This window comes from Ictidomys tridecemlineatus, chromosome 10 (genome assembly GCF_052094955.1).
Source record: "Ictidomys tridecemlineatus isolate mIctTri1 chromosome 10, mIctTri1.hap1, whole genome shotgun sequence".
Lineage (NCBI taxonomy): Eukaryota > Metazoa > Chordata > Mammalia > Rodentia > Sciuridae > Ictidomys > Ictidomys tridecemlineatus.
Window position 1 is genome coordinate 18,849,110 of NC_135486.1, and position 15,005 is coordinate 18,864,114.

Genomic DNA, 15,005 nt, shown 5'->3' on the forward strand with positions numbered 1-15,005 from the left:
GGTAGGTGATATGCTCAGAGTGGTTATGGTGAGGCCAGAGACAGGTAGAAAACCTTAGGGTTCCATTAGGCCATGGCATCTGGATGAGATGGTAGGGAGTTAAGAATTCTGGAAAAAAAGGTAGGTGTGATATTGCTTCCATTTAAAAGGATCACACTGGTTGGTAGATTACAGAGGAGAAATAAATATATGAAAATCTTTAAAGATACTTTTAAATTTAGGAGTTCACTGAGAATGTTGATGTCACTAAAGATTGAATGGGTCTGTGGACGGCTTTGGCAGCTCTAATATTTGTGTTCGGACATGAAGGGACTAGAGTCTAAACAAAAGTGACCAACAATGAAAATCAAGAAAAATTATTTCATACAAGGAAAGTGATCAAGGAAGCTTAAAGGATTGACTGGATTAAATGTTGCTGATAATTCAAGTCAGATGAGGGCCAAGAATCATCACTAGATTTAACAGGACAGGTTATTGATGATCTGGAAAAATGTACTTAGGAAACTAGTAAGGGTAAGAAAATAGGGGTAAAGAACCAACACAGGCAATTCTCTTGAATGAGTTTGTCCTTAAAAATAAGCAGAAAAAAAATTAAAAATAAACCCAGGCAAGTATGCAGAGGAAGGATGATGTAAGTGAAAAGGTGTTTTTTTTTTTTTCATGAAAGAAATGTTAGCATGTTACTTTTTAATAAAAAGGAGTTTGTTTAAATAAAAATTAATGACATTCCTGAGAAGAGCTCTTGTGAGAGGGTCTGGGAGAATGCAAAAATTAGATGTTTGGCAATATGTAGGAATTTGAGAAAAGGTATAATATATATTGAAGATGCACTGACAGTCTCTGGATATTTTCTTCTTATAGATTTTAATTTTTTAGGCAAATAATAAAAGAGTCTTCAGTTGAAAATGAGGATAGAAGAAATATGTGAAAAAGTGTAGAATAATTATGTAGGAGAGAGAGGTTACTGAACTATGTCAATGAAGGATTAAAGAGAAGTTGGATCAGGTTAGAGGAGAATGAAAATGTATGCTTAGAAGCTAGAGAGTAAATGCATAAAATTGAGTTTGCTGACAGGGCTCAGTTATTTTTGCCAACAAAGTTTATGGTATTGCAAAGAGTGTAATTGACTCAAATTCCATGAATGTTAAGGTCATTGCTGAAGTAGAGGTTAAAGTATTGGGAAGCAGGATATTGGAAAATGTATGCATATAATTACCGAAAACTGATCAAAACTATGACAGAATAATTGTGAAGAATGAATCAGGAGCAATGGGAGTGGTGGCGAATGCCTGTAATCCCAGTGGCTTGTAAGGCTGAGGCAGGAGGATCATGAGTTCAAAGCCAGCCTCACCAAAAGTGAGGCGCTAAGTAACACAGTGAGACCCTGTCTTTAAATAAAATACAAAATAGGGCTGGGATGTGACTCAGTGGTTGAAAATAAAATAATAATTCTGAATGAAATAAAGAAAATGAACCAGAAATCTGTGGGTGATTGTCACAGGATGTGTAGTGAGTAGAAATAAAAATCTAACACCCTGAACTTCAAACTTTGGATAATTAAAGAAAAGGATGGATAGCATTGGAGGAAAGAATGTGGATCAAGTACAGCTACACGGCATATGGGTCTAGAAAGAAGAGAAATTATCCAGTGATTGAGAAGGCTGCAAGGGGAGCTGTTGGGCATGCTCAAGATGGCTGTAGTTGGGGATCCCTCATCAAAGCTTCTTGTGGACTATATTTTTAGTATGTAGCCAAGGTTAGAGACATCTCTAATTCAGCATATGTACCAAAAGTCATGAACATTTGCTTGTGAGTGTGTGCTCAGTTATGTAATCTGTTGGTAATGTTCCTTCTTTGTCTGGCCTGAGTATGAAAAAAGACTCTGGAAGGACTCAGGCTTGGGCTGAAGGCTGGGGCTGGAGGATGACGCTGGAGACTGGGCCATTGCCACCTCTGACTAAGGCTTGTCTACTATCCCAATTGTGCTTCACATCTTCTCTCACCTGCTGGGAACCTTAGCCTGTTTCCCAGGGTCTGAACCCCAGCCCAACAGGAGCTACATCCACAATGAAGAGTTAAGTATCAGAAATAAGTTAATATTCACAAAAGCAATGAAACCTCTAGGAGCTTTTCCTAAAAATGAGCTATTAGTTTCCTTGGAAGCAGTAAAAGGTTTAGAGATCAGATATCTGAACAAAGAACAAGGGTGATTAGGAGAAGATTCCTATTTTTGGTAAAGATTGGTACAGCAGGGATTAATTTATGGTGTTCTGCAAACAGTCCTTGTGGGTTTATAGGCCTTTGCGATTGAAGAGGTGCTGTGGACTGGTAGGGAAAGTGGGGTGTGAAAGGGAGGAGATTATGTAAGACATGTATAAGAGCAGGTGAGGATCATGAGAAGCGTCTCAGAGGCTGCTTACCATGGCAATATCAAAAACCACATCTCATTTTAGACCTGAGTTGTTCTAGTAACTGTGCTAAATTATAATGGATCACATTTGGAATCTTAGAACCCTTCTTCCATGAAACCACTGGGGGAATGAAAATCAAGAAAATAACCCCGTTTAGAAGTGGTATTTGAATTTTGGCATATCTTCTTTGCTCCTGTAGCTGAAGCCATGGAAATTAGGGAAGACAATCATATTAATGCAAATGACATTCTTGAGCTCCTCTCTTTCTTATTTTCTGACTCCTCCCTATCGCACACTATATCTTCCTCCGTTAATCTGCGTCAGTTATTTTACTACTCCCCCCAACCACTCCCAGTGCTTCTCATTTGATTTCTTTACATGAAAAAGTCAGTATAGTATGACTTCAGTAATCATTCTTCCAAAGATCACTGAGAAATGTGGCTTATTTGACAGGAAGGAATTCCAGTGATGTGTTGGGTTTCCCTTGAGAGACTCATTTCTCTTCTCCTATCAGTAATTAATTACAACATTGATGCACATCTCAGGAAACATGGTGTCACACATAGTTTGCGACTGTGGTTTATCAATTAGCAAGCACATTTATGCCACCAACTATTGTCTTGTGGGCTTTTTTTTTTTTTTTTTTTTTTTGCCCAGAGACAAGTACTATGGATTTTCAACATATAATATTTTATGACTGTGCAGCTGTCACTATATATGTAGTTCTTTTTTAAATTTATATTTCTGTGACCTTCAGGAGGGCAGGGATATAAATCTGTTGTGTAAACTCTTTATAATCACACCCAATACAAGTCCTTATTTTGAATGAATGAATGAATAGATGATGAATATTGATATTTAAAGTGTTTGAGGAAGTGTTAAGTAATGACTGAAGAACAAAATAAGTAGGTGAAAGACAAACTTGAGATTTTCTAAATCATAGTTTAAAAAAAAAACTAAAAATATCAGCAAAGAACAAAATTCTCAAAAAGTTAAAAATTGGATGTTAAATATTCAAATAGGAATTCCAGACTGAAAATAAGGGGAAACAAATAAAAGAAATAATTATAGACATAAGGATTTAGATTGAAAAGAGTAATCAAACAGTAAGGGCTAGCAATAAAATAAAAGATGATCATTTTAATTTTGATGAAATGTCTAAATTCCAGTGATAATGTCAGCATTTTAAATGAGTCCAAAAACAAAAACAACCATAAGTGTTATGGTACAAAAATTAAATAAGCATCAGGTTTTCATTAATAAAACGAGTTCTAAGAAGCTCATTAAAAAATTTTAGAATTGTCCCAAAAAAACACTAAAATAAGATCCAAACTCTAAGCCTATAATTCTATATCTACCAAAAATTTTAGAATGATATATGCAGTTTTACATATAAGACTAAAACCTCTTCTGAATAAAGTGAGAGAAAGAGAAAGAGAGAGAGAGAGAGAGAGAGAGAGAGAGAGAGAGAGAGAGAGAGAGAGAGGAAGGAGAGAGAAACTTGCCTTTTGAAAAATATCCTTTTAAATACTAGAGAGCTGGGCATAGTAGTGCATGGCTGTAATCCCAGTGGCTTGGGAGGCTGAGGCAGGAGGATTGTATGTTCAAAGCCAGCCTAAACAATGGTGAGGCACCAAGCAACTCAATGAAACTCTGCCTCTAAATAAAAATACACAATAGGGCTGGAAATGGAGCTCAGTAGTTAAGTGATCTTGAGTTCAATTGCCAGTACCAAAACAATAATAATAATAATAATAATAATAATAATGACACAAAACAAAAAGGTAGATTAAATGAAATGATGAATGAATACAGAAAATTTATGAACTAGGAACTCATGTGACAGAAGTCTTATAGGCCAAGGAGACTGTATTCTCAGAATAGAATCACAAGCTCAATAATTGAATAAAAAATATCTCAGGAAGAAATAAACACCACCATAGAAATTGTGTAATTAAGAAAATGAAAATTTTATTGAATTATTTGCCTTCGAAATGAGATGTGTAAAGATTTCCTATCAATTGATTTGAACAATATAAAGAAATCAAAGAAACAGAAAAAGAATATTTCCAGGTCAATCATGAACAAATACTTTGGAATACTTCACAAAGATAGAGAAATATTTTCAAACCAATAATTAGGTAGATGCTAAAATATCACTGTTTCAGTTAAGAACAAAGAATTTTCAAGAATATATGGGGGAATATACATAGATTCAAAATTTTTATAAAAGTAAGGTGAATATATCTACAAATATTTAAAGTACTTTTCAAGGATTAAGAATGTGTGTACAAGAATGTAAATTATGTGATTATTGATAGAAATATAAAGTGGTAAAATAAGGAATGGTCAAATAAATGCCTAGATCATCACACTGTTGTGGAATTATCACAAATGATGAAGTAGGGCTGAGGATTAGGTCAGTGGTAGAGCACTTGCCTGGCATGCATGAGCCCCTGAGTTCAGTCCTGAGCATTACAAAGCAAAACTGTACAAAACACAGTGATGAAATAGACAGCTGTATATATTCATGAATTTGGAAGGATTTTTATTAGGTATTAATGAATGAGAAATGTATCCAAAAAGTACAATATAATGGAGTTTTATATAAAGGGCAAAATAATCATATCAACTTAGATGTGTACATATACATAGATAAAAGTATGCACATTTCTACATATTGAATAATATACACAAGTAATGGATTATAGTTATTTTTGAATTTGTATGGGAACTTTGAAAAATTATTGAAGGATAAGTATTCTTTGGTTACTCTTAATAAAAGAACTGAATTAGTAGATGTAACAAAGGACACATGGGAAGTTATTACAATTATGACCTGGAAAACTAATAATAAACTGGATGATTTTGTGGCACCTAAGCATCCCTCCATTATTTGTTCAACCTGTTCTAATTCTTCTTCTTTTCTTAAATTTTGTTTTAGTTGAAGTTGGACACAATACCTTTATTTTATGTATTTATTGTTATGTGGTGCTAAGGATTGAACCCAGTGCCTTGGATGTGCTAGGTGAGCACTCTACTGCTAAGCCACAACCTCAGCTCAACCTGTTCTTGAGGGAGGAATAATTACATAATTTTTTTAGAACATTAAGGCCGTCACAACTTTAATATTGCCATTTTTAGCAATGTTTTTGTGATACCGGGTATTATGTGCATCATGACATGACACTGTAGGAGTATATCTTGATGTGATATTCTCCTTTATTACTAAAACAGATAAGTTTAAAACACATGTTGCAAAGTAAAAGTTTACATCTTGATTAATTTTCACAAAATGAATAGTCATATATAACTGAAATCTAGGGGGTGGGGACTGTAATCTGCACCGAAGGATCTCCTTCCACAGTCCTCAATTCACAGTTCTCCTGCCCTAAGTTATCACCTTCTGGCTTTCACAGTCACCAGTAAAGTAGCCTTTTGTCAACTGTTAACATAAATCTGGTCAATCTTCTAGGTCTAAATTCTGTATATAAAATTACAGAATAAAGAAGAGTTTGCTAATTGGAAAAATAAGAAAGCAAGATAGCAAATGCAGAAAATGATTCACTCTGAAAGACAACTTTCCCCATCTTTGCCATGACAGTTGTAGGTGCAGAAAAGGAGGCACTTGTTATAAAGTAAAAACAACATGAGAGAATTACAATAAATTGGATTCACAGTCCTTGATTGGATCCCATGGGGGGACCAGCAGTGAAAGCCATTCTAGGACAAATGGAAAAACCTAAATATGGATTAAATATTTCTGATGTTAAGGGACTATTTTCAATTTTGTTGGTTGTGACAAATGTATGTGACTATGTAGGACCATATCCTTGTGTAAACTAATGAAAATTTTAGGAATGAAATGTTATGAAACTATTACAAGAAAAAAAGATAATATGACAAATTATTAATGATTGCCCATCTAGATCAGATTATAAGTACATAAAGTGTTTATTGTGCATTTCTCTCTCCTTTTCCATGGAATTGAAATTTTTATAATATGAAGTTTTAAAGAGCACATAAAGGACACCTGTATACTCCATAGTTAAGGTCTATTATACAATCAGTATTATATGATTTAAGTAGTGACTCCAGATAGGCTTATATAATAATATTTGAACTTTTATATGTTTGAATCACAGATATTTTATTCACTTACTTTATATTTATATGTCTATTTTATTGATGCTCTTGTTAACAATCTAAACCTTTCAAATTTCTTCACAATGGATTTCACACAAATAGATATATTTGAACTTGTTTCAATTTCAGTATTACTGAAACCTACTTCAAAAGCCTTTTTCTTCCAACTTCCATTTTCTTTTTCTGTGTAGAAAATCAATATGAACTTGAAAAGGAACTGTTAGCTTAAATTACAAGTGGTAAGCTCTTCCACGTTTACAGATGTCTATATTATAATCATGTTTAGACTTACTATTTAATTTCAAAAGAAAAGTTTTTGGAAAGATTATATCTGAATCTTTCTTTTATTGCATGGATTCTTTTTCATGTTCAAGTGATATTTAGATAGGTAAATATTCCCTTTAATAGGCATGTCTAATAAAACATGATTAAATAGCAAATATCATAAAAACAAAAATTAATAAAAACAAGAAACACTCTCAAATCAATTTATGCTGTGCTTTCAAAGGTAAATGTAAGATATTATTGAACTAGATATGAGATTATTGCCATATCTATACTTGCAGAGAAAAAGTAATTTTTGAACAATAAATAGTATAAATACTAATTATTTGGTAGCTGTCTTAAGATTCAAGAATACTTGGGGACATTATTAAGCAGTTTCTGTTTATTGGGTTTCCAGTCTCAGATGAACTTTATTCTAAGCTTGAAGGATATTCTTGAAAGTTTAGTAGTGAATATGGTACATAGTGAGTTTTTTGTTATAAAAATATTGCAAAGATTTTGTATAGATCTGTAGCTCAGTTTGAATCAGAGAAATAAAATGGTTTAAAACATACAGTTAAGCAATCTGATGTCTTAGATCGTTTCAGCTCAGTTAGAACCAATTCAAACTCACAGAATAAGTACCATTTATCGATTTGTTTATTTAAAGATACACACAATTCCCTTGAAATTTCAATGGTCTTAATTGCACCCACTGACTTTTATTTTGTTGTCTGTTATGGAGAGGCCTCATCGACATGCTGCTTGTTCTTTTCAGCAAGTGGTGAATTTCAATTTACTCGTCCTCTGTACAAAAGTAGAAAATTGGTTTCTTTGCACTTGTGTACCTGGAATAAGAAAAATTCTGTCACTTACAAAGACCCCCGTTCAATATTATGTTTTGATTTTCTTTTGATCTTTCATTCAGAATCTGTATTCATGAATTTATTTAAATATCAGACTCAATTTTACATACTCAATAAACTGATTAGCCCATATAAAATATTAAACATATATGCATTGTGAAACATTTTATCCCAGGTAACAACATCCATGCAATCTATACCTTGTGATGGTGATCATAGAAACACCTATGGATTCCCCAAAAATGATTGGCACATTTTGTCACATTGATTTTAATTGTTCATTAATAACATATTTTATATGTAGAATCACAAGATATGTACAATTAGCAACATCTTTTATCTTGTTTGGATGTAGGAAAATGCAATTCAGTAAGCATCCTACATCCTCTTTTATACATCCAAGAAATGTGTTATTTTTTGAAATAATTTATTATATCTTACACTTTGCTTTTGTTGTTATGTAGTGGAATGTTTCGCTTACACATTATAATTAACCAACATACCTGCCCATGGGAAACCATTGATTTATTAGAAATATTAGAGTAAGTCCCAAAGTCATTAGAAGTCATACTTGGACATGATCAAGGATAACACTATAGAAGTCTAAATATAAATTGTTGTGCACTAATGAGGGGGAAATATGTTTCTAGATGGAGATACAAGTGTTATGTGTTTTTTGTAGAAATCCTCTAGTTTTAAATGAAAGACTTACAAGGACAGTCTATATTCAAAGAACCCTGAGAAATTTACATATAAAGTGAGTCAGGATTTTAAACTAAGGTTAGCCCTTAAGACTGAAATGAATAAAAATAAGTTATCTAAGAAGAGCTTAGCTCTTTATAGCCTTGGATTTTTGTGATTATTCAAGATAGTTGTTAGCAAGACTTTAATTATATTAATGCTAATTAATTTTTTAACCTACCTAAAAGTAGATGTAAGGTACCTAATGAGACCCTTACAAAAAACAAAGAACACTAATTTGGGGCTTTCAGACTATTCCTCTCACTACTTATTCCAAGAGTGAATTGTCTCTCTTAATGATGCTTCTGTTCTGGTCTTGTAAGGTCAGGAAACATCCTATGAACCAAAGCTGGAGATGCCTTTCTTTTATTTTGTCTAGATAGCACATATATTTGAACTTTTATTTATTTAATCATAGTATACATTTGTCATGAAATCTCTAACTAGGAAATTTTGCTCAATTCAAAATTTCTCCTCTCTTAGAGAAAACCTAAATTATATTATTTTTAGCTTAGGTTTTGATCTGTAGTTTTTTATTTTAGTGCTTGGTTTAGTTTTGGTCTTAGTTTTTGGTTTTGAGGTAGAAGATGACATCTGCTGTATAAATAAAATTTGCTAACACATTACAATGGTCTGGGTATTTCCAGATATAATTAAATTAAAATTTGTATCTTTGTAAGGAATTGGAGAGGAAAACTTACATGCAGGTGTGATACAATCAAATGAGACCTTTTCAGCTCACTGTTACCTAAGACATTTATTTATATTTGGTGGGCAAATGCTGCTTTAATATGATTATTATTATTACTTTTAAAATGTTTTTAGTTATCAATGGATCTTTATTTATTTATATGTGGTACTTAGAATCAAACCCTGTGCTCCTATGCCAAGCCAATGCTCTACTATTGAGCTATGACCCCAACCCAGCATGATTATTTTTTTAACACAGGTTTATTTTTGAAATAATTAGTTAAATTTTTTAACAAAATGTACATAATGCACATGTAATAAAAGTCCATTGTGGAAGATACATAGATCAATTTATTAACTCATTCATTCACTTACAGGTTTGTATGCATGTTCAAAAACATTTGTAGAACACTTAATAAGTTACAGCCACTGCCTTAGATGCTGGTCTTAAAATGATGTATTTAAAAAAAATAAAATAAAATAAATAAAAATTAAGTGGTCTCGGGCTAGGGATACTCACTTGGTAGAGTGCTTTCTTCACATGCACAAGGTCCTAGGTTCAATACCCATCACCCAAAAAAATAAAAAATAAAAATAAAGGTGGTCTTAGATCTTCAGGACTTAGTAATTTTAAGAAATGCATAAAGTTTATTAAATTAGCAATACAAAATATCTTAAGATTTATGTTTGAAAATATTAAGGATTAATTGGATTAAAATGAATATGAACAATGATTAAGAGTTTTGTGTACTACATTTTAAAACTCACATGGTTTTTTAAAAATGAAAGAAAAGATGTTATCTAACTGAAGCATACTATGTCTTTTTGTTAGTTAACAGAGTTTTTAATGGACTAACCAGATTAGAGGCCCAAGGGAACTGTTGAATTCAAGAAGTTTCCAGCTGCCAATACTCTGTCAAAAGTCCAGATGGTTCTCTTGAAAGAACTGTTTCAGCAACTTGGCATCATTTAATCCTATCATTAGTGAGATGAGTTTCAAAAATAGCGTAGATTTTGTAATAAAATGAACATTAATATTTTAAATTATTTTCCTATGTTAACACCATAAAAGGTGTGTATATACCTGTATATGCAATAACATAGAAAGGTTAATATTTTTTATTGATTTACTTTTTTTAAATACACGAAAGCAGGATGCATTACAATTCTTATTACACATATAAAGCACAATTTTTCACATCTTTGTACATAAAGTATGTTCACACCAATTTGTGTCTTTATACATGTACTTTGTTTTGTTTTGTTTTGTTTTGCATTAAAATTCTTATTATACATATATACCACGATTTTTTATAACTCTGTATATAAAGTAGGTTGACACCCAGTTCAGGTCTTCATACATGTACTTCGGATAATATATTAAACATATATATTTGAAACAGGGTAATTAGTGTCTTTGGAACTCACTGAATTTCATTAAAAAATATGCCTTTATACTGCCTATTATGCCACAAATTTCAAGCTTATTTTTATTGTTTAAAGAAAGAAAATATTTTTGAAGACAGATAGTCCAGTACTAGAAATGTGGAATTGAATCAGTAAAATTTGGAGTTAAGTTAGCCTTAGTGACACTATCCCCAAAAGTGCACATTAAACTCTCTCTCCTATTCTCTCCAAAATTCCTGAAAACTTTAACAGAGGTATTAGCCATCTTTCTCCATTTGCACTAATGTTTTCCTAACCTCAAAGAATTTCCATAAATCACTAATTTTCTATTTATTTTTTAATCAATGATTGCTAAATGATTTTATTTAAGGATTTCAAATATCAGAAACTTCATTTTCATATCCATTGTAATGTATCTGTTTTTTCTTCCAATGGCTCTATGGATTACCAGCAGAACAATATTTGTCATCCATTACAGCTCTAAAACAATTCTCCAAGATATCTGTACATACATGGCTTAAAAGAGGTCACCACCAAAATATGAGCTCATCCCATGCAGGAGAACATGGTAGAACTCTGAGTAGCAATTCAGTAAGAGCCACTGACAGTCTTGCTGTTTCCCTGGAGAATGATTAATCTGCAGGAGATTTATTAAGGAGCATATCAGGTCAACATGAGAGGGAGGAAGAAGGGAAGTGAAGGAAGCGGGAGTGGGCAGAGGAAAGAGAGAAGCTGTCTGTGATACAGTCTGGAAGATTCCAGCTGGTACTACAGGGATTTTAAAGATAGTCAGGCCTTTCAAAGTTGTCTCCAGCTGGGATGAGAACACAAGAATTGAAAACCCCATGTCCTATCAGTTATCAGATGTGATGTGACTCTTTCCAAAGGAGTTGACAGCTGAGGTCTTTCTGACAGCAGGACTCCAAAATCCTTCAGTTTGAGGGGCTGAGCTGTGTGGTTCATGGCAACAGCCATTCCAAATATTCCTTGGTCAGTATCATCCAAATATTATCATTGTTAGAACACTCAATAGTACTGAGTTTGAGGAAAAATATATTCAGTGATATTTCACTAATGTGTTCCATATACACAAATATATGTATATATATCAAAGACATCATATAATGATCACCTCTAATTGCAGTTACTATTTACAATTTCACACATATTTATAGACATGCAAATATTTTATTTCTGGAAAATATTGCTGAGAAAAATTGCGCATAAAGATGAACCAGTGGTGAAATTGGCATGAATATAGGATACAGTCCCAAAAAAGCTGATAGAGTAAAGGACTAAGGAAGGTGCTACATAACACTGACTTCTCAGTTATGCTTGTATCTAGCTTTGCATTACAATTTTTCTGAACTTAATCATCTATTCACATTAGCAGTTTACAAAGTTCTAGGTGGAAGAGACTCAGGATTTCTCATCATGACCCCAGTAACTTGAATTGAATGAATTACATATTGAAATACACTATAACTTCATATTCCAGGATAAATTTCAGAGTTTGAAGGTTCTTCAAGTATTTTGGTATTTATCATGTGGAATTTCTGAATGTTTATGACTCTCTGTTATGCATGTTTTCTTTCCCAGTATATATTTATTTTCTGAAAAGATATTAAGATTGTCAAGCTGAAATTCTGTGATGTTTCTATGGTATCCAACCTTAAAACTTCTGGCTAAAATGTCCTGTTGATTAAAAAACATGACCCAACAACATGATACTTCGACCACTGTGGGTTTCAGTTAGTTGCAATTTCATGAAAGTAATTTTTTAAAAACATGACCTGGTTTACTGAGAAGTGAGCTCTACTGAGACCACCAGTTCACTGAAGATTGGCCAACAAATAGTAAACAGATGGTAACAACTTTCACTTGATTCCTATCTGGGATGGAAATCAAACAGTGACCTTAAGATAAAATTCTCTATGCTTTAATTTATTTAAGACCTATTGCTTCTTAGGTAAATATTAAAGGTAAAATTTTTCTAAGTGTGGAAGATTGTATCAAAGAAGTTTTTCTTTCCTATGTACATGCATGAATTTCTGAAAATCTCTTATCACATATATGATAAGTTAAAAATAAAATGATCATTTAAAAAATATTAAACATATATATTTGAAAATATGCTTTTCTTAGCAATGAACATATAGAATTGGAACATAATGTAATTTTAATATGGAAGGAACTAATGATGGCTGCTCCTTTACCTCAGCACTTGGTAAGACTATAGAAACCACTGAAATTAGATACTGGAAAGTCATATTTATATGTGCAAGGACATTATCTTCTTATTTGTAGCTGTGTCTTTAGCACTCAGTATAATTTCTTCTTAAGTATTTGTTTCAATGAGTATTTACCAGATATGTAAATAGGTGTATATTTTAAGTGATGTTTATTGAATTTGTATAAAAATCCTTTAGGACATACTTTTTTTTTAAATGCAATATTCACTAAGAATATTTGGCTTGATGTGGGTGGAAGTGAGTCTAAAAATATATATTCTCTTCCAAAACACAATTTCTTTCTGATCAAAATACATAAATATCTTTTCAAAGTAAATTTATGTAAATTATAGCACAAATAATTGCACTCCTCTCCCTAGGTTTTTTAATTAATTTTGAAAATAGGTGTATTTCTCTTTTCATCATTTAAATGTAGTATGTTTCTTTTATATTAAAAATCCTGTGCTATGTGTTAAAGGACATAACATAATGTCATTGGCAGTGTTCTTCATAATTCTTTTAAAATGCACTAAATGATATTCTATCTGCATCATTAGGTTACCATACAACAATGTCCTCTGAGAATATGGTTTTGCTATCATTTCTAGTTGTAATTACTTCTAGCAAAAACTGTTCGAGCTTATTGAAATGACTTGAGGTGTGAAGGTTGCGAAGACAATGCCTGTGGTTACAGTAAATAACCACAGCTCGACTGCATGGTGGGTTCATTTTACAGAAGCTCACCCTTACTAGGTGCTGCATTTTGAGTATGTTTTTTTAAAAATCCCTCAGAATGTATTGTTTCTCTACAGGAATCTGAAGTTAACAATTTCCTGTAACCCTGAGATTCTCAATGTTGGCACTTTGGCTGTTTTGGACCAGATGATTCTTTGTTTTGGAGAGCAAGCTGTCCATGGTAGGATGTTAGACCATCTCTTTGTTTCCACCTAATAAACACCCAAAGCACCCTTTACCTCAACTGTGGGAAACAAATCTCTAAACATTGTTGAGTACCCTGTGTGGGAAAAATCACCCCTGACGGAAAACCATTGTATAGCTCCTTCCCTTCATGGCATGTGTGAGTGTGTGTATAACAACTTTCAAGGGAATGTTTGTGTTCCCAAATTGTACCAGGTTCAAAGCAGAATGACATGCTAAGTGTGACACAATCTAAAGAGTTCTGGCTAAACAGGGGAGGTAAGGCCCTGGCCTAAAGGCTTTCTTGAATTGAAACTGGTTCTATGCCAGCCATCAGCACCCCAGTCATCCTTCTCCCTATGCGCCAGTCAAGAGAATGATCAGCAAGGTGACTCCTACGCATTTGAGGGTATGGAGTTTGTGGTGAGAGATGCCTCACATCAGGAAACTGCTAAAAGAAGCTACACCAGAGCCTTCTGAAGCTTCAGCATGTGCATTGTGGATGAGGCACAACCAGTCTCCTGCCTTTGTACGTTTTCCTTGTTTCCAGTGTTTGATGATTTTGCATAAAGATTCTTTGTGGATTCTTCCCTAGTGGTGTGTGTGTGTGTGTGTGTGTGTGTGTGTTTCATTTCTCATGTGCAAAAATCAAGAAGTAAATTTCTAGGTTGGGGATGTAAGGAACTGCAAGATCTTTTTCTAAAAGATTCCAAAAGTCAGGTTAGTGTTTTGTCACAGGGACTTCAAGGGTTATGAAGAAAATAGTAATTTTACCCCTTTGGCTTTTCTCTCTTATAACCCTCTGTCTAAAATATTGGAAATGTTTTAGAATGTAAACATTCAAATATCAGATATGAAACTTTGGGGTTTTTTATTATTCACAAATATCATTTGCCAAATATCTTCAATGAATTTAAAAATATATTTAATATAGTATTTTATAGTTTAATCTTAGATTTTTTACAAAACAGTTGGATATATAAAAGAATTAATAAAAAAGATGACAGGTTACAATCTTAAGTCCTTTCTTGAGCACTCAACTATCTCACTATTTACTCCATGAATGCTGTAGTTCTTTTTGTTGTTTATCATTTTTTAGTTCCTTTCTTCCTACTCAATATTTTTTGTTTCCTGTTTGTTTTGTTTCCTAAACAGGAAACAAGAGAGCTATTCATATGTTTGTATTTGTTAATATAATTAAAGCATACATTCTATTATGTTTAAACTTTTTCTTAAAATTTTGTGAAATCTATTTTCCAGTTAGCACTCAATATTGCAATACAACCTAGAAAATAAATTTTATGAAAAAAATATGTATATATAAGGCTTAA